This window comes from Vulpes lagopus, chromosome 11, assembly GCF_018345385.1.
Source record: "Vulpes lagopus strain Blue_001 chromosome 11, ASM1834538v1, whole genome shotgun sequence".
NCBI classification, from domain to species: Eukaryota; Metazoa; Chordata; class Mammalia; order Carnivora; family Canidae; genus Vulpes; species Vulpes lagopus.
In genome coordinates, this window is record NC_054834.1 from 66,886,965 (window position 1) to 66,908,976 (window position 22,012).

General features: G+C 38.3%; 1 protein-coding gene across 16 annotated transcripts in view; it reads left to right on the forward strand.

Annotated features, from left to right (window-relative positions):
- Positions 1-207: 207 nt before the first annotated feature.
- The window catches only part of PHF21A (PHD finger protein 21A), a 194,033-nt gene continuing 172,228 nt past the window's right edge, over positions 208-22,012 (forward strand). For 4 of the 16 annotated variants that reach the window (XM_041723292.1, XM_041723291.1, XM_041723300.1 and 1 more), the window contains exon 1: positions 212-881. The gene's annotated coding sequence lies outside the window, so the exon portion shown is untranslated. Of the gene's footprint in view, positions 882-901; positions 2,106-3,045; positions 3,100-3,186; positions 3,896-22,012 lie in introns of those variants that run through there. The other 12 variants (XM_041723301.1, XM_041723308.1, XM_041723297.1 and 9 more) reach the window with 9 other exon arrangements.

A 22,012-nucleotide genomic window follows, 5' to 3' on the forward strand; every position in this document is an offset into this window, starting at 1 on the left:
CGGGCCCCCGCCGCCCCCCCCGCCGCCGCCCCGCCGCCCCCGGGGGGGGGCCCGCGCGGCCCGGGAGCCGCCGGGAGAGGCGAGGGGGCCCGGGCCGGCCGCCGTACAACTCCGCCCGGCGGCCCCCTCCCTCCCCGCCGTGCCCCTCTACCCCGGCGCCTCCTCTCCCCCCCCCGCCCTCGTCCCCGCTTTCCCAGCCCCAGTCCCTCTCGCCCGGCTCTCGGGAGCGGCGGGGGCGCGCACGGCGGCGGCGGCGGCGGGCCGGCGGGGCCGCGCGGCGGGCTCCCGCGCGGGCGAGTGTGTCTGGGCCTGGGCGGAGGGATCCCCGGGCTGAGGCGGCGGAGGTGCTGCGGCCCGGGGCCGGGTGGTGAATGGGCTGGTGGTGCTCGCTGCTGCTGCTGAGAGGAGGAGGAGGAGGATGAAGAGTTGGGCTTGTTTGTCTCCCACAGTTTCTCTCCTGCTGCTCTGATTCCCCCCCACCCCGATTCCGGCCCGGGGCCTGTGTGTGTCTCTCCTGGAGGAGGAGGAGGATCCAGTTCCTCCCCCCACCCCCTCCTCCCCACCCCCCCCTTGCCTGGGGAAGAGGAGGAAAGAAACAGCCCAGAGAGAGAGAGAGAGAGGGAGAGTGAGTGAGTGAGTGAGAGAGAGAGGAGAGGAGAGGAGGAGGAGGAGGAGGGAGAAGGGAACAACCTACCATCTTAACACACTAATATCTAAAAAGTGCGAGAGGCCCAGAGCAGCAGCAGAAGCAGCAGCAGCAGCTCCAGCTTCTTCCCTCCCTCCCCATGAAGAAGAGTTCCCTCCTCCTCCTCCTCCTGCTTCTCCTGCTCAGAGTTCCTGCCTCCAGCTGCCAGGGGGGACAACCAGCCAGCAGCAGGAGGGTGCAGTATCCCAGCTTTTCCATTCTCTCTTCTCCTCACTCTCCTCTTTTTTTCTTGAGTAGCTCTATTTCCCCTCCCTCCCCCCTTCCCCCTCTCCCCCTCTCCCTGTCTCCCTGTCTTGTCTCTGGTGTTTGTCTCTGGGAGGAACTGGGGCTGCCTGCTTGGAGTTTGTTGTGGGGGGGGGGGGGGAGGGAGGGGGAGGGGAGGGGTGTGTGGGAGGGAGGAGGGAAAGGGGGGGTGTTCTCGTCAGGACCCCTCAGTTAACTTGAGATTTGAGCTATAACTTCCCCTTCGGGGCGCCCCCCTGCGTGCCCTTCCTATTCCTCCCCCCCTAAAAAAAAGACAATGGAAAAACCTTGTCTCCCCCTTCCTTCCCTCTGCCCTCCACCCCTCCCCAGGATAAATTGGAAGTAAGTTTATGAGCAGCCTCGGGAGCCTGGGCGCTGAGTGCAGGGCCGGAGCGGGTGACAGAGGCGGCGCGCCGGGGGTGGCGGGGAGGGGGCGTCACATTGTCCCGGCGGGGGGCCGGGGAAGGGGGGCCGCCGGCGGGGGCGGGGGGCGCGGAGCCTCGTCCGCCCCCTCGGCTGTCCCTCAGCCCGGGGATGGTCGCCTCGGCTCCCTCACCACCCTGCCCCCTACCCCCCCCCCGAGATGCTGTCGGGGGGAAGTTTTTATTATGATTATTTAATTAATTTTTTTTTTTTTTTTTTTTTTGAAAACCATCTTGTTTGGTGACTGAGGGATCTGGTTTAAAAAAAAAAAAAAAGCTGCGGCTGCTGACGCTGCCGGGCCCGAGTGTGTGTGTGTGTGTGTGTGTGTGTGTGTGTGTTGGTGCATTTGTCTTGGGTGGCCGGAGCAGCGTTGGGGAAATTCCGCTTATTCTTCTTCTTCTGCAACTTGTTATTCCGGAGAGTCTGCCTGCACCCCTCACCCCGGGGCCGGCCCTCCCGCACTCGCCCCCGCCGCCCGCGGCCGCGGGGCGCCCCCGGGACCCCGCGCGGGCCGAGGCCGGCAGGCCGCTCCGAGAGGGGCCGCGGCCGCCCCTCCCCCGCCCGCGCCCCCGCCGGGGGGAGGGGCGCGCGGAGTGGGACTCTTTCCGTTTGGTCCAGCCCCGTCGTGCACGCAGTTCCCAACACTTCTCGTCATCCTCTCTCTTTGGTCTCTTTATTCTGCTGAGCGGTGCTGTTAGGATTTCTTTTTTTTCCCCTGACCACGTTCGCGATGGTGGGTAGCAGCAAGGTGGCCCCGGTAGGGGAGGGGTTGATACCGAGATTGGGCACCGGGGGGAGGAATGTCTCGTTTCAACTTTGTCTGTGGCTTGCACCCCCGGAGAAGGCCACACGCCGGTTGTAGGGTGCAGATGTGCTGAGAGTGATTTCTAAGTAGTTGAGTTGTTGAGATGAGGGTATGACTGCTAATGGCAGGCAGGTTTTGTTTTCATTGGTGAATCTGGTGTCATCATATTCGGGGCATATGTTGAAATATTCTTTGTTTAGGTCTTGAAGTAGAGGATCTCACCCTGCACGTCCACATTGTGTTGTTTTTAAATGATGTCTGCAAGTGTGGCTTTCTAGAATTTCAAATGGGAGTTAAGGTCCGGGCGTGTGTGGGCCTCAGCATTGGCCTTGACAGTGAACTTTGTGGCTGTGTTTTTGGATTTCAGAGATTTGCCCCATAGCTGGGGTGTGAGCTATGCATTTTTTGTTAATAGTAAGTGTCAGGAATGTAGATGCTTAAGCTGGGACGTTAAAGAGAGAACATTCCTGTATTAATAATTGATAGCTGAATATTAGAATCAGATTAATTTGGGTTGATGAAAGTTTTTTTTTTTCTTTTTTTTTAAAGCAGCTGTGCACTCTAGGAAGGAAGCCTTTACATAGGCATACTTTATAGGGGTTCTTTAGGGCAGGGAGCTGGAATATCTCCTTTGAGAGAAGATACTCATCAACATCTCTGGCTTCTTTGAAGGCCTGGTAAAGGGCCTGAAATTGGGGCTAAGACATCCAAGTGTACTTTTCACTGTTTGTGTTGTTTGTTTACATCTGGTGTTTCTCACATTTGGTCACTAGAAATAAATAGGTCAATTTTTCTTTTGGTTTTTGAAGAGTAGCCCCCCCCCCCTTTTTTTTTTAAGTTTCTTGATTTACTTGGTTTCACAGCATTGTAGGAAACTGTTACTACATTTTTACTGGAAATACTATTTTTCATTTTGATTTTGGTAAGTTCCTTTCTATTTTTTTCTATCTTCACTTGTATATGGAATCTACATTGTGGGCTTAAAACTAGCTAATTAGGGGCTATTTAAAATGTCTGAAGAATACATTTTAATATATCAGGACATATTTGATGGCAAAGAGGAAATTTTTGTGTGCAGTTTGCTCTTGTTTATCAAAAAATTTCTATACTTAAAACTTCTGTAGATAGACAACTATCCTTAAAAGGAGCATAGTAATAGTGCAGAAAATTCTCTAACACAAACTTCTGACTAATATGTTAAAAATATTCCAGGTGCTTTTCTTTATGTTAGACTTTTGCTTTTGTTAACATAATGGTATTTGCAATATGACTGGCATTGCTTGGCTGGCCGTAATAAAGTCTTTTGCTTGAGTGCTTTTGAAGGCTTTTTAAAGTAGTTTTTAGATAATTTTGCAAGCTTTATTTAAGCATGTTGTACTTTGGACTCAGGCAGGTCTTATGGAAGCAGAATAGTAATAGATTAAAGAGATTCCTACCTATGCCAGATTTTATTTTTAAGAGGTATAAGTGATGGATGGGGCCCTATTCCTTTTAGCTTTGAAGGGTCCATCCTTTTTCCCATTCAATCATCCAGAAGGAGCTGCCTCAGAAATACTCTTCTTCTGCTTACATGAAGAACTCTAAATGCTATCCAGCAGGAGGTGCTACACCAAGATAAAGCAAATCTCTGAATTTTGAGGGTCTTGCTACTTATTACAGCTCTATTAGCTTCGACTAAGCAACAGGATTAATGCCTTAAAGTTCCAGAAAGATTTTGAGTAAGTTCATTTAAAAGTTCATTAATAAATTACATTTGCTATTTGAAACTGAAATCTTTGATTGCTTTTTACCTGCTTACCGTATTTACCTGAAGTAGATTTGTTATTGTGGATAGTTTAAGAATGCTACGCTTAGGCACAGAGTGCTGTTAGAATTATTTTATTTTGATGAAGAGTTATCTTGTATTGGTGAGTGGGGTGTTGAACAGATTATGCATAATGGCTATAAACAAAAGAAGTTGGTATGACTTGGGGCTTTAGGTTTTGTGTCATCCCTATATAAGACAGATAGGATATGGAGATACGAGACTTTGGAAAGGAAGATACTGTATGTGAAAAAATTTAATTTCTTGTGTTTTTTTCCCTCACAATTATGGTCAGTGACCCTAATAGATAAATTCTTATGCACTTAGCTTTATAAATACGTATGGTTGATATATTTGAGTTGGTCTCCAAAGACTGAGATTCTTGAACTGTAAGTAAAGTTGTACCTGTGAGTACAGGTCATTGTTGATATGTCTGTTAGTAACACTTAACAATAACTGCATAAAGATGAAAGTAGTTTCATAGCATTTACAGCACATGCCCCTTTGAAGCTCTATTAGTGTTAGGTGAATTGATTTATCCCTGGGAATATCATGCTACTGTGGTAGCTTGTAAAGTTTTATATCAAAGTTTTAGAAACTTAGGAATGTGTAGAAAATTTGAAGAAGCTGCTTTGAATTTTGTCGGTTTTCTAGGCATAATACTATACTTTTTTCTCAGTAAGATAGACTGAGATAATACATGTGAAGGTTCTTTGTAAATTGTTAGAAGCTGTGCAGATGTTGAGATAGGTAACTAAATACATGGACAGAAATTTCTATCTTTAAAATACTAACTTTCTCCACATCATTTTGGAAATGAGCACCTTACAAGTGTACCCCCAACAAGTGATGAATTTTTTTTAAAATGCTATTGTGGTTACCAAAAAGCTCTTTGTTACAGTGTTGAAGCTTTGTTTAAAAAATGCTGTGGAGGCAGTTTCTCATAATTCAAAAAAAATTTGTGTGTGTGTGTGTGTGTGTGTAGATCCTATGAAATGTGTATCCCCCATTAAAATTTTTTTTCATTTCTTCATTGATGTGATAGTAGCTGATTTTAGTGAATATTTAAGTTTCAGGATTCTTCTATAGACTCTCATTAACACACAGAGTAACAGATGTCACAGTTAAGGTTTTGATTGTTTTGAGTGATTCTGTTAACTTTCTGAAAAATTCTTACTAACTAAAGCTTTCAAGCTTGTTTCAAAGTGAAAAAGATGTATAACTGTATGTATTAGTATTAGGTACACGTGTATGTCATTTTATTATTTTTTTTTAGAGGGATGCATGAGGAAATGACTACTCAAATCTAGAGGAGTGCACCGAAACATTTTTGTGTGAAAATAACGCAAAAGTTTAAAACTCAGAGCCTTGATTTGGGGCTTTTCTGATAGACTCTGCTCACAAATTTGGACTAAAACAAAATAAAATATAGTTAATTGGGAGACCCTGTGTTTATGAGCATATCAAAAGGTTTAGTATCTTAATATTTTAGAAGCTAATGCTCTTTATGAAATAGCCCCTTTAATTAGAAATTAAATATAGAAACTTATTTCTGTGTGAAGTGAGAAAAACATTTAACTGTTTAAATAAAAATGAAACCTCTTAGGGTAGTATTAACTTTTTCATCCTTCAGACATTGAATACTAAGGTTTTTTGTTTTGTATTGTTTTGTTTTTTGAGGAAATACGGAAGTTAAGGTTATAGTAATGTGCCTTTAAGTTTTGTATTCTTGGTATTTTATTGCTGAAAGCTTTTGTATTTAATTGCTATTCCAAGGGAGAAAAGGAAGGGATTAAAGTTTTAGGGCTCTAACCTTTGACAGAATTCCTTTATTTCTGTATTTGGACCTGATTTCTTGAAATATGTTTGAATCTTCATGTTACTTTGTGCTGGGAAATATTCACAATTTTTGTTGACTTCTCAGGAACTTTTGTACGTGGCTTTTTTGTAGGCCCTAAGTATTTTTTAAGAGCACAGCAATATATTTTGATCAGTTTAACTTTACCAGGTGTGTATTTTTGCTGCTTTAAGATTTTTTTAAGACAGTAATATGCTAACACTGCTTTAAGTTTATTGTATATAATTACTTTTTAAATAGCATATGTTTTCTTGTTTGTATGTGTATGTGGCTGTGTTATTTTGTAGGCTTTCGTAAAATTTTTGTGCATTGAATTTCTGGAGTTCTCTTTTGTGAGAATGTTGACGTAGACTTTTAAGAATAACTTTTATATTACTTGTCTATTAGTTCAGTGTTAAACTGGGGTGGTGGTGAACTCTTCCACCACATTTAGAGATAATATGTGAGATTCAGTCAACCTTTGGGTTTTCTATAGCAACTTTCTCACACTAGAAACTTGTGTGGCAGCAGTTTGAATACCCCTCCGCTTCTCTCCTTCCAATACATTGCAAGGCCTCCCCCGTTTAAAAAAAAAAAAAATAGTGCGCAGGTCTCTGTTGAAGGAAACTATTCCGATCTATATTTTGGAATCATGTATAGAAATGTTTTCTGCTTTTTTAAATAGACAAAAAAGTGAACCAGTCATACGAAGATAGGAAGGGGATGGGGCCTAACAGGTTGGTGAACTAGGCTTTATTTTGACTCTGTTTGTAGGCCTAGGGGACAAAAAATAACTTAAACACAGAAGCCAAAAAGATGGGTTTTGTTTTATTGTTTTGGCTGCATTGAGAATACAAACTGTCAGTACTTGAAGAGAAGGAGCAGCAGAAAGGAATTGATTTTTTTCTGCTGCAGATCCAAGTATTGTTAACCATGTGCATCTCTTAAGCAGCATGCTTACAAATCAAATAGTAGTTGATTCTTTCACTCAATTAACAGTCAGACCCTAGATTGTTTTTTTCCCCAGATTTTAAGTAAGTACCAAAAACTTCAGAGTAATGACAATAATTTCCTGATAAAAGTGGGTGATAGTAACCATGGCAACTGCTATCTGGCCTTATGGACAGTATGTTGTATTGATGAAGCTTCAGATCCTGTAGTAGCCTGTCACTTTTATGGTGAAATGTAGTAACATGTGTTGCAGGTGATTTTTAGCTGGATTGTGTTAAATTTGTGTGCCAGCTTATCTTTCCTTGTTAGGAATTTCTTGGACTGTATTCCACAGCATGTTTGTGAAGGTGCTGTTGCCTGAAAATAACCCACCACCTGTGTTAGGCCTCCTGATGCAGATTGCACTTAGTTCTTTCCCAGCCTCCTTCCTTAGTCTTGCAGAAGTAGGGGTGTGTGTAGAAACTGTATATACATAAATAACAGCTCAAAGTTATCTATTTGGACATGTTATTGATAGTTTAAAAAAATCTCTTTGTTTTTAGAGGAGGTCAATGGAGGAGAGAAATGGATCTCATTTCTATTTTTTTCTACGTCTTCTTTCTGGCAACGTGTATGTGTGTGTGTGTGAGAGAGAGAGAGAGAAATGAGGGGTTAGGAGTAGAGGGCATAAATATTGAGTAAGGACTTGACAAAAGAGAAACTTAAGTATTACTGTTTTTGTGTGTGTGATGGTGTTATGTGTGTAAAAATACAAGAATATTTTTCCTAGTAGACATTATTAGAGTATGGGAAATGTTTTTGTATGAAAATTTCCAGGAAGAAAAATTATTTATAAAATATAACTTGAAAGACTGTCAAGAGAAAATCTGGTAAAACAATTAAAACTTTCTTGGGGAAGGGAATAGGGAGCTTTGAAACTGATCCAACCAAACTTTAAATAAATGGCTCTAAAAATGATGTTTTAAAAAGTAATTTTAAAATTTTATAAAACTTTTTGCTTTTTAAGCATTTCTTTTATATACTTATCCTGTGTCAGGTTTTTCTGACGTGAAAATGTTGATGTAAATATTCATTGATACTTTTTCCAATATGTGCTAAGGAAATTGCCAGAGCAGAGAGCAAATAGATTCGATCTGAATTTTACTAGGCCCCGATAATAAGATCTAGTCAAATTGTGCTTAGATAGTTCAGACTTTCTTAAAACTTGCTGTGATAGGGTGAAGTGGTTTACTTACTACAATTCCCAGGATGCATTTCGGGCTTTTGCTTAACTCCGGATTAGAGCGTTGCATGCTGGGACCTGTAGTTGATTTAAACAGCACACACAACCCTTTCCTCTTGTCTACTCCATTTTATACAAACAGCTTCCCAAGCCTCTAAGAACTTTCTGCTAAGTAAAATTTGATTGATAATATTATGATTATCATGGTGCTGGTATTCTAAAGTGAGTCTTCAGAAACACCCTAGTGTTTTAGTTTACCTTGGAATAGTTTTTTTTTTATCAGCTACTATAAGATTTACATGTAAAGTAACTGATACATGTGTATATATGTTTGTGTTTATATATTTAAAACTTAGCAATTGTAAGTTTTTTTTGTCTGTGCTGCTATAGATCACTTTATAATTATAGCATATAGATTGCCAATATGGGCATTAGGAGCTTATTATTGTAGGGCCTGATATATGTGCTATTCTCTTTTCTTTGAATGGGGCCAGTTACTCAGTGCCCATATTTAAGTTTAAAGGTTTTTAAAAAATTATTTTGTAATAATTGTCAAAATCTTGAATCTTAGTATTTTTTAAATGGAAGACAGATTCCTTTTAATAGTTTTTTTTTTTAATTTTTATTTATTTATGATAGTCACACACACAGAGAGAGAGAGAGAGAGAGAGAGAGAGAGAGAGAGAGAGAGGCAGAGGGAGAAGCAGGCTCCATGCACCGGGAGCCCGACGTGGGATTCGATCCTGGGTCTCCAGGATCGCGCCCTGGGCCAAAGGCAGGCGCCAAACCGCTTAGCCACCCAGGGATCCCGGAAGACAGATTCCTGAAAGTAGATGTAGTTTCAGTGTAAATTTAATACTCAAAGATGTCATCTGAAAGGTAGAGGGGAAAAAAAAAAAGAAAGGTAGAGGGAGAGGTAAGGTTTCTTTAATAATTTGTTTATATTTTCATTTGTAAAATTTAAATTTCTGTTTCTGTTCTTTAAAGTTCTGATACTTTATTAATGAATGTCAGAATGTTGTTGCAGGGATTAAATGTCGAAATCTGTGAAAGTACTTAGCACGGTGCCTGGCACATAATAAAGCCTCAGTAAATGTTTAGAATTAGCAGCAGCAGTAGTAATGGTGGTTCCTGTCATTAAATAAATAGCATGCTTCACATTTTTCCTCTCCTTTTGCATTATTATTTGATCAGAAGCCCAGCCTGTTCTGACAAGACCTTGAAATTTTTGGCTTAAGATCATGATGTGGCAGTTCCTTAGAATTTTTTGCTGTATATAAGATGTCTTTGCACCTCAGTTTCTCCCTGAATGATATATGCCTGAAGTTAGATACTACCCACCAACAGCAGAATTTTGACCAGAATTCTGCCCTCTCTATTCAGTACTTTCTGTTGCTATACCACAGCCCTTGGTTGACTTTGGAAAGTTCAAAAGATATTGAAAATTTGTTTGTTCATAATATTCGCACTGGTAAAGTACGCAAACTAGTTGATTAATGAAAATGAGATGCTGCAAAAATGTTCCTCATGTCACAGTGTATGTAACCTTGGAAAGATTCTGTTTTGTTTAGAAGCATGAACCAGTCTATCACTACAGTTCACGGTGTTAAGAGAATTGATGTATTGGAGGTCAGTGAGCAGCCCCAGAAAGAAAATAGTTTCAGGTCTATAGGTTGTACTTAAAATGTTAGCTTCAAAAAAATCTTAAGTCTTTACATTATTTTTCTCTTTTAGGACACTCTTAACTTCTTTTAGGCTCTTGAACTTATAGGATATTTTTATCTCATGGCTGGTCTCTTTTAGCTTTTTGAGAAGGAAAAGGGACATCTGGGAATATTGAAAAATGTAAGCATAAGTTGTGATGTATGTGCCTTAGTTTGAGGGTATACAGAATCAAGACAGTGTCCTTCTTACCTGCTTGCCTGTTATCTTATTCCAGCTTTTTTCCTTGTGTAGAGTTCCTGGAATAATATTGCTGATGGCTGCTGTGTTTATTTAAGAGAATCCTGCCTTTAGTAGTGATTATTTAAGTATTTGTTCTCACAACAAACCAACCCACTGTAATAATACTAACCTTTTTTTCTCTTATATATATGAATTGAAATTTGTTAATATTTGTGTATTAGGCATTAAATAGATTCTTTAGATGTGTCAGAAATTTGTGAGATCTGATCTGATAATGCTGCCACATTATGAGTGGCTTTATTTATCTTATATTAACTTGACTTTTTAAGACCTAACATTAAAATAAAATAAATTCAGTGGTTACAAAGAAGTTAAATACAGAGGGCTAAGTAGAAGGGGTAAAATCGTCTCTAGTGTTAATTGGCCAATGCTGGAAAGATCAGATTTGGAGGAATTCTCCTTATAGGCATTATATAATTACACATGTGTAACTCTTGAAACACTAAAGTTGGAAATAAGGAGAGTAAAACTGGGCAGCCATGGTAATCCCTATAGAATCCTCTAATATACCTAAAGTATCGAGCACAGTTTTCTGTCTTTTTTTTTTTTTGTAATGAAATGTCCCAGGACAATGGAAATGAAACAATTGTGATGGTGTCAGAGGACTTGGCCCTAAGACCAGTCCTGTCACTACCTGTATTCTCTTGGGAAATTCAGCCTTGCTGGACTTTAGTTTTTGCAGCATTAAGATGGGGATAATGGAAAAAAAAAAAGGGGGGGGGTATAATGGTAAAAGCCTGCTTCACAATGCTGTTTAAAAGGACTGGGAGAGATAATACTGATGAATATACTTCATAGACTAAAGTAGTATATATAAATTGAGTTTGTAATCACTAATAGATGCCTGAACTTTATGATATTTGTCTATATTGTGTTAACAATGTTAATATCTAAAAAATTTAAATAATATGAGTTAGAATCATACTTGGTGATCTGAATACCCCCTGCCCATGGATAACAGACAAGTTCTTAACATGTTTACAGCATAGTTAGTGACAATATGCACTGATGCATTTGTGTCTATGTGTATATATATGTAATATATATAAATATCATAAATGTACTAGGGTGTTATGATAATAAAAACTTTTAATTATGGGCTTTTATGTTGAAAACTACTTTTATGTGTTAATATACAAACTTCCACAAATATGTGTATTTGTTCTTGGAGAAGTGGCATTGATATAAGACTAAAGGTTTGGCAAATTATGAACAGTTCTTGTACTCGGGTTGTTATTTTAATAACAATAACGATAATAGTAATGTAACATTTACTGAGTGCTTACTATATATAGTGCTAAGCTTTTTTACATGTAGGATCTCATTTAAATGTAATCCTCCCAGCAATATTCTGAGGATTTACTTTTAATATCCTACCCCCATTTTATAGATGAGGAAATGTAGGCCTCCCTGGGATCACATAGGTGTGGCAAATGCTACAACCTGAATTTAAGCCCACGTTTGATTCCAGAGCCTCTCAAGTGTCCATAGTATTGTACTAAACTATGTAATTCCTCTAGAAACCTAGAAAATGAATTACTAAAAAAATTTTCAATTTACTAAAATGGTCACAGCTATAATGTATGATTTTGAGAATGTTTCATATTGGTTTTGGTTGGGTTAGATTGAATATTTTGGAAATAGTGAGCATTGAAATGGAACGTAAACGAAGGTATTTGGGATAGTGCCTATCTTGTTCATTATTGTATGTTAGTTGTGAAGCATAGTGCCTAGCATGGAGTGGGGACTGATAACTTCTTAAGGTTGGAATTTGGGCGCTTGAGCATGGTAGGTTATTTTATACATTTTCTTAGTAAGTGCAAATATTTTACATTTGCTGTTTTAATTATTATGTAACTATCAACATTTTAGAGGGTTTGATGAGAAATGTCTTTTTTTAAAAAAAGAAACATTACAAAGGCAGTTCATCTGAATAATTCTAGGCATATAGATATGTATAAAGTAGAAAATGAAAGTCGTTCCATTCTACTTTTAAATTTTCCTGTGCATTAAATATATACTATATCCATTTCAAAAATAAATAGAATTATACCATAATACTGTCTTGAAGTTTACTTTTTTTCAAGTGGCTATTTAAAAAACTTATTTTTGAAAATAAGGCTCAGGTGAGAAGTGGGAGTGAGGTTGGAAGGAGAGAGGTAAGATTTTATACATTAAGATTATAAACATGTACTCTTGACTGGTTATTACTTATGGGGCAAAAAGCATTTTTAAGTTCTTTTACTTGTGCCTAATGGCTTAGAGATGATCATTGTTATTTTTAAAACTTTAAAAAATGTTAACCAGTATACAATGGCTACACCATTTTCTGTCCTGTGCAAGTGATTTAGGAGGCATCATTTCAGAATTAAGTTCTACTAGTTTATTCTGGTAGCTACTATTTATAAAGAGATCAATTATGGCTTCACATAACTTTTTTTTTAAACTGGTGGGCTCTCTTGTTAGGAGGCATTCATTCAACACTTACAAATTAAAATACATTTTAAAGCTGAGAAAATAATTGTAATATTTTAATGGAAATGCAAACCAAGTACTGCTTAATCAGCATACAGATAGATACCCTGCATAGGAATTAGTCCTGGTACTCACATCTTTATGTCAGTAGTGTTGGCTGACCTCACACCCCCATCCCTATCCCTACTCACTCAACCAGTACTAAATGCTATACTGATAGCCCATTGTTTTTTAAAGCAATGGAAAAAGAAAGGAAAATTATTTGAGTGCCATTTGTTTTTCTGGCATTGTGTAAAATAAGACATCCTAAAGGCCTTATAATCTACGTTAAATATAATCTTTTGATTCTGGCTTTGAAAGTGTTATCTTGTTGCTAAGGTTGTTGGTCATAATTCACCTTTGTAATTTTTAAATTTAAAAATTTTATTTCATAGGTAATAAATTTTTCATTACACAAGTTTTATTTATTTTTTAAAAAAGTCTTCCTGGTCCTAGAACGCACTCCTTGTGTCTAAGGTGCCTTAATGTTTCTTTAGACTCATATTTAGTGAAGTGCTGAAGCCTGGCCTTAAAATTCTAAGAACTGGGTCTGACAGGGCATAGCAGTTTATTTGAATTACAGTATAGTCAGTTTATTTATTTATTTGAGAGCGAGAGAGGGAGGGCACACAGGAGTTGGGAGTAGGGGGTAAGTGGTAGGGATAGCAGAGGGAGAGGGAGAGAGAATCCCAGGCTGACATCATACTCAGAGTGGAGCCCCTTTTCAGGACCTCGAGATCATGAAATCAGGAATTGGATGCTTAACCAATTGAGCCACCTAGGCACCCCCAGTATAATCAGTTTTAACAAGCCAATTCAAGGGATTTCTCATTGGCAGCATTCATATGTGCTTTTCATCTTGGTGGCTCAGACCATGCCCTAGGACGTATTTTCTTATTTCTCGAAATAGTCCTAAAAGTGTGTAGAGGGCTCAGTTCATGTCATGGATGGTCAAACTGAGGCAGAGACAAGAATTCAAAAAGTGAATGGTAGAGCCTAATTTTCCTCTATTCTACTTTGGCCTTAGCTTCTTGTCTCCAAACTTTAAAAAAGTACTGCTACCAATAAATATGTTTACATGTAATTTTCTGAATTAGTGTTTTATGCATGTTAGAAAATATACAGGGAAGCTGAAATTTTTAAAAGGGTGATATTTAAAAATATAAATTGCAATAATTCCTTCCATGGCCCCCTTCCTTCTCCAGGGTGGGTGCACCCACTTGGAGCTGACAACTTTAGATAGGCCATTCTTCTGCGGAAGAGGGTCATGAGGACACCTGGAGGACAGTTGGCACTAGGTGTGGGCCTTTTAAGTTGGAGTGGTCTTTTGTAGCTTTTTAGTTTTAAAGAAACAGCCTTTCTTTCTGTGAAAGGCTGAAAGATTGAGAGTAAAGGCCTTGAGAAAGGTGAGCTTAAAAGACAGAAATATAAGCCTTATTTGTTTTCTTCAGAGTTGACCAAAGGCAAAAGGCTGCCTACCCCAAGAGCTCTTACTCCCACCATAGAGATGGCAGTGCCTTTTTCTGTTGTTGTTAGGCAGTTTATAGAACGCAGGATAGCTTGGTAAGCGTCTTCTCTGTGCCTGATATGACGTAACAGTGTGGAGTATGCAGCATGCATGTTAAGTACAAGTGGTTGTATTTGGCTTGTTGGTGCAGCATTTTTGAGGATGTCTTAAAAAGCAGTTCTCATTTGATAGAGTTGGATATGTACAAATAATTGAAATCATCATTTCATGAAAACCAAACTTTGTAACTGAAATTACTCTATTTAGTATTTGTTTATTTCTTTCCTCTCCTTCTCCACCCCCCCCCCCCCCCCCCCCCGCCCCAGTACTTCAGAGCCGAATTCTTTTTCTGAAAGGAACAGATGCTGTTAACTTATCAGGACCTGATACTAAAAAGCCTACAAAAGTCTTTGTGCTGCTTATTTTCTTTATTTAATCTATATGCAAAGCATATTGTAATTATTGCTGTTAGAAGGTTTTAAACTGATGGTTCCCCACCCTTTTTGTGCACAGGGGAGATAGATTAGGAAAGCCAAATGGACAACTTGGTATAAAGAAATAATGACCACTGAAATAAAACAGGAGTTCAAATAAAAAGCAAACCACATACAAATGTAGAATGAAAATATCTTTTAGTAAAATGTTAGCATGCTGTACTTGGAACAGATGCCACATTAATTCAAAAGAGAGCCCAGAAAATGTGGCAACTTTACGATGTCAATGGAGGGAGCTGCAATAGTTCCTTTTCTCATTGTGTCAAGTTCTTAGTACCTCCAGGTCCAGTTCTGTTCTTCTGTATTTATTTTTCTGTGTATATTACATGTTCACATAGGAATATTAAATCCATGCTCTTTATTTTTATTTATGTAATTAAATATATTGTCATACTAGTAGATATTAGGGTGGAAAGCCCAATGACTTGTAACTAATGATTTTTGTTTTAAATATGTATATCAAAGTATTCAGAATCTGAGGTAAAAATTTATTTTTCTCTCACCTTTCAAGGGACATTTATAGTAATAAGGTAGTAGACTTGAGACTTTCAAAGAGGTCTGTGCCTTTTTTTTTTTTTTTTTTTTTTTTTTTTTGAGGCCCATCCTTTTTTGAATGTAGAATTTGGACAAGTTACAAAACTATGAGAATTTTGCATTTTTTTCTCATTTAAATTTGTAGTTATCATTGGACATTTGTTATGGTTTTTAAGTAGCTTAGATTCATTCATTCCTTTTGCGGTGTTCTTTATGGTGTTTGGGAAGAAGAAGAAAGGGTGTTGGAAGGGTACTACCATACACACTTGGATACTTCCAGACTGACGTTCATTTTATAGAAGATTGCACTGGGACATCTCTGAATTGCCTGCTTCTTGCAGTGCATGGTTAGTGTGATTCTGAGTGTGGAGAGATATGGGCTGGGGGCTCTTAACCAGATTTACAGTGTGCCACTTCCTGAACAGTGCAATGATCTAATCACCAGGGGCATACCCTTTGTGCCTGCAAAGAAGTCTGGTATGCATGCTTAGAAGAGTACTACTAGTTTTTCTCTTAATTAGTCAAAGCACGAAGGCTTACAATCTAGTAATTTTGTTGAAAAGGTTAAAAGTTTTGTTTTCATGCAGTTCAGATGAAGGGAAGTTTTTAGCAAGGGAGTAAATAAAAGCTCAATGGTTGAGTATCAGGACTGGAGCTGGTGCCAGTTTGCATGGGCTCAAATCCTGCTTTGCCACATATTAGCTCTGTAATAATGGTCAGATCACTTCACCCCTCTGTGCTTTTGCCTCTGTTTCTTCATATGTGAAATATGAATAAATAATGGTACCCATAGCCTGAGATTGTTAGGAGGAATTAATAATTTAAGGTATAAACTGCAGTAAGTTCTTGACACATAGTATGCACTAAATAAATGGAAACTGTTGTTAGGTATCACTACTTAACCTTAATTCTCAAATCCTTTCTTCTTTTAAGGCTTGAGACAAATGTTGCATAGTGGGAAAAGAGCCTGAGCTTTGTGGTCTGACCCCTTGGTTGAAATCTCTGTACAGCCACTTAAAGTTGAGTGTGTGATCTTAGACTAATTATTTAAGTTCCCTTCAGCAAAGATGTCTCTTATATGTGCTGTATACCAAGCCCTGCGCTGTTCATTTGGATTTCAATTTCTTCATCTGTGATGTAGGGCTGATAACACCAACCTTCTGGGATTGATGTGAAGATAAAATGAGGAAATCTTAAGACACTTGATAAGCAATAACTACTGTTACCATTGTTACGGTAAAAGAGTAAATATGGGAAAAGAGTAAATATGGAACAGCTTAGCTGGAAAGGAGGGTTTTTTCCTGAAATGTCATGGTGAAAAAAGGTATGGATGGGAAAAGTGTATCTTATGAGTTCTTGTTTGTGAAAGTTCTGGGAGAAATAGAAAATATGTGGGAATATGCCAGTTTTAACAGACTTTTTAAAATATTATAAGGCACTTTTAAAAAAAAACTCTTGGTGATAAAAGTCTCTTCTTATTACCAACATGGTGATGTGGTTTACAGCAGGTCACTTAGCATGGAGTCAGTAGTAGACCAGGCATTATAACTCAAAACTCAAAAGTCTAAAATCCTTATCAGCTGGTCAGTCACTTGGGTCAGCTGCTCAGGACAAAGTGTGTGCTTAACCCCTGAGAACACATGCTTGAGTAGAAAGAATAACTAGTGGAAACAATTGTAGAGGCACACAAATGCTTTCTAGTAACAATGGACATTATTTATTTGCCTTCTGATTTTGGGCATTTTGCCTTTGTGAAATTTTCTCTCATCTGGTGCTTGGTCTTTTCTTATGGTAATTTTAATTTTCTTTCTATATTTAACTGTTGTATGTTACCTATATTGAGCCTAGAAAGGCCTGAGAACAAGTTGGTTATGAGAAAAGCCACTCTTTTTTTTTTTTTTTTAAGATTTTATTTGTTTACTTATTCATGAGAGACAGAGAGAGAGAGAGAGAGAGAGAGAGGCACACAGACACAGGGAGAGGGAGAAGCAGGCTCCCTGCAAGGAGCCTGACGTGGGACTCAATCCTGAGTCTCCAGGATCACAGCCTGGACTGAAGGCGGCGCTAAACCGCTGAGCCACCTGGGCTGCCCCAAAAAGCCACTCTTTAAGTTTCTGCCTTACAATGACCTCAGACTTAAGATTTCTTTGTAAAATATCTGAGTTTTTAATATGTCCATTAGTGTGCATGAGTGTGTGTGTTTGTGTGTATGTATCTTTCTGTAAGTGAAATCAGTAATTGAGGGAGGGGGAATGATCATTAAGTGTGAAATAGAGTTAATTTTATTCATTCACTACCAATTTGGATTTGAAACTTTTTTTGATCTTTCATCTGTATAGTTTTTTTTTTTTCCCTAGGATTCATCAAATGTATTTGTAATAGCTTACCACAACACCCTGAATAAGGCATGTGTAACCACTGATGAGCATTTGAGTTAAAGTAGAATAATAGCTTCCATTAACTTTTTGTTCTTACTTACCCAACTGTACCAGTTCATAAAGGCCTAGAAGGTAGATAGAAGCATTTGCTAGATTTTATTTTGTCGGTGTTCCTAAAACCTTTCTGCTTTCTGAGCAGAAATTCTAGGAAGTTTGTGTTGATAAATTGCTGTACTTTAGCTCAACAAATATTTAAAAAATTAAGGAGTTTTATAGTAGACCATATAGTGGGGCTTGAACTCAAAACCCTGAGATCAAGACCTGAGCTGTGACCCAAGAGTTGGATGCTTAACTGACTGAGCCATGCAGGCACCCCTGTATAGTTTTCTTCCAGTTAAAAAAAATTTAAGGTTACTTTACAATTGCTAAAGTGGTCAGTAAGTGAAGCTTTGTAGTTTTAGAATTAACATAGTGTATGTACAGTATTTTTTTGAAAGATTTTATTTATTCATGAGAATGCACAGAGAGGAGAGAGAGAGAGACGCAGAGACACAGGCAGAGGGAGAAGCAGGCTTCATGCAGGGAGCCCGACGTGGGACTCGATCCAGGGTCTCCAGGATCACACCCTGGGCTGCAGGCGGCGCTAAACCGCTGAGCCACCAGGGCTGCCCGTGTATGTACAGTATTAAGTTTTCTTTATGTAGGGCTTACAAAAAATTGCTTCTTTTGGGTGAATGGAATTAAAGAACATTAAAAGTATACTTCATTTTAATAAATATAGGAGTTAGACCCTATGAGGTCTTTGGGGTTGATTTAAAGAATTGTACGTTTTTGAAAGTCTGTCTCTGCCCAATTTGTAAAAGTTGGGCCATTCATGTCAGGGCTGCACTCCTATCATACTTATGCGGGAACCTGTCTGGTTCAGTGGTACATTAGCTGCTTCGTAGAGAGATGCACATTGATTGCACATACTCCCTCCATGGCCTTTCCTTTCCCCTCTCCTTTACTATCCCTTTGCCATCTCTTCTCTATGTATGCTGTCCTGTCTGCTGTGCATCACTCCTTCCAAGGCTACCACCATCTTATTCTCTGTCTCTTAAAAACAAAACACAACACCATTGTAATTATTAGTTTTTAAACAGAGCTGTTATCAAGACCTTAAGGCTTTAACAGTTTGTGGACCTCCTCATTTTGGGCTGTCAGCCAGAAGTTGGATAATAGATAGCTTAAAATCACTTGTGAAGTAACTGAGTATTTGTGAAACATTTTTTTATCTGGACTAAGGAAGGGAATAGAAAAAGACCTGTTTACCTCAGAAGTTGCTATATTTTCTGGTAGGGGGTGAGGTGGGGGCATAGTGGGGAAAGGGGGAGCTTTGTTACTTAAACTAAGGTAAGGGAAATAGGAAGCATTAATTAATTAGATTGTTCTCTGTAGTCCTGTGGACCTAACTGGAGAAGGAATTGGAAATTCTGGCGTTGCTGATTCTAAAACTATTTTGACTGGGTAATAGAGAAGGCTAGTAGAATTTCTTTCTTTTATTTGTAAAATGTAAAATACGGCTATAATGCTTTGTTTTTAGGCATTGATTGCATTTCATTAATTGGTAGTTGCAAAATAGCAGATCTTTTCCTTTCCAGATTTCTCCTAGTGGTTTTGAACTGTTAACTGAATTGTTTTGGTAAGAAAAGTGAAACTTGGAAATTAGCTGTGGTTAAATGTTAAGTTAATGGCTATATTGGATTTAAATTCAGTAGCTTCTAAGATCTATATGTAATACATTTCATCTATTATATAGTTATACATACTAAAAACATTTGAGATGAGAATTTTAACTTTATAAGATTTTAAAAAACTTTTTATAGAAATTTAAAAACATATGCAAAAGCAGAGTAATATTAGCAAAAGCCACATACCTCTTAACCCAACTTCACGTTATCATTTTGCCAATGTTTACAGTGTGTGAAACATACAAGGAAAGTACTTTTGTGTTTTTAAAAAATGCAGTACAAAGAGATCTGTTAATATACTCAAAGGAAAAAATGTATGTGAGAATGTTAACTCTTTTCATACATTGTAAATTTAATACTGGTAATCACCCTTTAGGAGAATACTGCTTTTATTTGTCTTTTAACTTATTGAAGATATCTGAGCCACCAGTAACTTAATGGAGAACCACATCTGCTGGAAATTTTTGGTTTTCTTACCCCTTTCTGTCTTTGGAAACTCACGATTATTAGTTTTTTGAATTTACTATCCTTCTTACTTGCATCTTATTTTATGTACACTTGTCTATCGGCAACTTTTTTATGGTCTTTTCTAGAGTAGTATGTAGGGCAACTTCTTAAATCTTGTTCTGCATTTTCTCCTTTGAATGTTCTGTGTCTATGTCACATATGTGTATATAACAATTCACTAATAATACTTGTTATAACTTGTAAGATGGTTTGTCGAGGAGGGAATTTTGACTATCTGCTATCCCTGGACCTGGTAATAGTGATTAGGAACTTAAGTTATTTGCTCCATTGTTCACTTCTCTTTGGAGGAGTAGTAAGTTGTATATGTGCCTACAGTTGTGGGGCTTTTCATTACTAATCACTACAAGGTGATGGTAACCTTATTTCTGAATTTCCTTGCTTTTATTAGTTTAAATTAGACCCATACGGGTAATTATTCCACCCCAATGCATGAGGAAGCATGGTCATTGGGTGTTGTGCATCTAAACCCCTGTGCAATGCATTGAAAAGGTATCTTTAATGTTATGATGCTGTTTGGCATATTTAGTTTAGTGCAAGGAGTGTACTTACTTAACAGGACCGCAAATAAGCTTCCTCTACACCAAAGATATATTTTTAAAAATTATACTTAAGACAACTTTGTAGTATTCCCCAGTAGAGTTCATCTAGAGCAGCAAAGTCTTTCTAAAATAAAACTTATTCCTTTAACCGGTATTCATTTAAGTGGGTTTCTCTGTACTTGGTTTCCATGGAAATAGCGAATAGCTAACGTTATTTATAAGGTGGAAGTAAAATAGGGTGCCTAATGGGACCCCATGCTGCTCTGATGAAGAGACTTAGGAAAAAAAATCCATGCTCATGGGATTTTTTTTTTTTTTAACAAGGTTAATGGAAGCCCTGATTTCAGTCTTCTGTAACAGAACATATTTTTGGTTTTAAAGGCTAGCATTAATATCAAGCAAACTTCTTCTTCTTCTTCTTCTTCTTCTTCTTCTTCTTCTTCTTCTTCTTTTTTTTTTTTTGGTGTATATTGCTTTCACTTTCAACTTTTAGGACCACTTACTTATCAGCATGATTGAGGCTTTATGCTTCAGACTCGTGTTTCTTTGTGGTTTTTGTTTCAAAAGTTAAAATCCCCAGCATATTGTAGCTTTTTCAATTTCTCATTGACATTTGAAAGTACAGATAAAATGCTAAATGTTCATTAATGATAGCAGCAATGATAAAGAATCAATATGTTGAACTACATAGCTTTATGTTTTGTTTTTAATGTGAGTGTTATGGAACCATGTTTAGTTTTCAGGCCTTAAGTCAGGATTCTCTTTTATTTGTGTTGTGGAGCTAAACCTGTGTAGAGAGAAAAGATTCTGATTTTCTCTTGGGGTTAGGAACGGGGAAAATCTTAATTTCTCCTTTTTTTTTTAAAAAGGATTGTTGTCAAAGCATTTTAATTGAGATAAATGTTAATTCTTTTAGTCTTTGAATGTGGATTTGGAGTAAATCTTGGCTCTTTCCTCATTTCTTCGGTAAGGCCTACTCTTAGTTTTCTAGGCCTACAGCAAAGCCTTGCATTTCTTAAGCCCCTTCAAGTGAAAGAATATCATTCCCTTTGTGTTTGTGTTTGTGACTGGGCTGTGTGTGTGTCTCAGTAATTTCTCTATAGCCTGAAAGGCACCTGCTCATTTTCTAGCCTGGTGAGTACAGCAGTGCTATATTGAGAAGTGAGGCGGTATGGGAAGACAATAAGGTGCTATAATTTTTATTTAGTTAGTTTGGTCGTCCTTAGCAGCTTGTGATTGTTATCCGTTTTTCTGGAAGTACTCTGTGATTATTCTGGCTATCAATGCAGCAGGAGCTTTCTTCTGTGTTTTAAAAGCAAGGTTTGTAGTGTACTTAGGGCTCCATCAGGGGGGGAGTTTTTGTTTTGTTTTGTTTTGTTTGTGTGTGTTTCTTTGGACAAGCTTCTGGCTATACTTGGGTTTACTGTGCTCTAATTTTTAAAAATTTGATTAACTTAGTCTTGTTGAATTTTTGTGTGAATTTTTATCTCCAGCAATTCACTAGTTTCCTCTGTGCATGTTGGTTGGTGCTATTTTATAAAATTTCCTCAGTGTGTCAGATGTTTTAGTTTAGCTTTTTCTTGTATATTTTTAAAATCAGCTGTTTACTAGTGACCTTCCTTAGTGACTTTTACTTGAATTATCTTTGTGCTTTAGAGACATAGGAATTTGGGTCTATTATCCCATTTCTGAGAGAACAAGTCCCAGTAGTTGCAGTTAGTGCAATAGGAAGGGTTTTCACAGATGCAGTACTGGGCATTGATCCTCCTCCTTGGTGCTTATGGTTTACACCCAGAACTCCCATTAGTGTTAATAGGAGACACTAGCTTAAA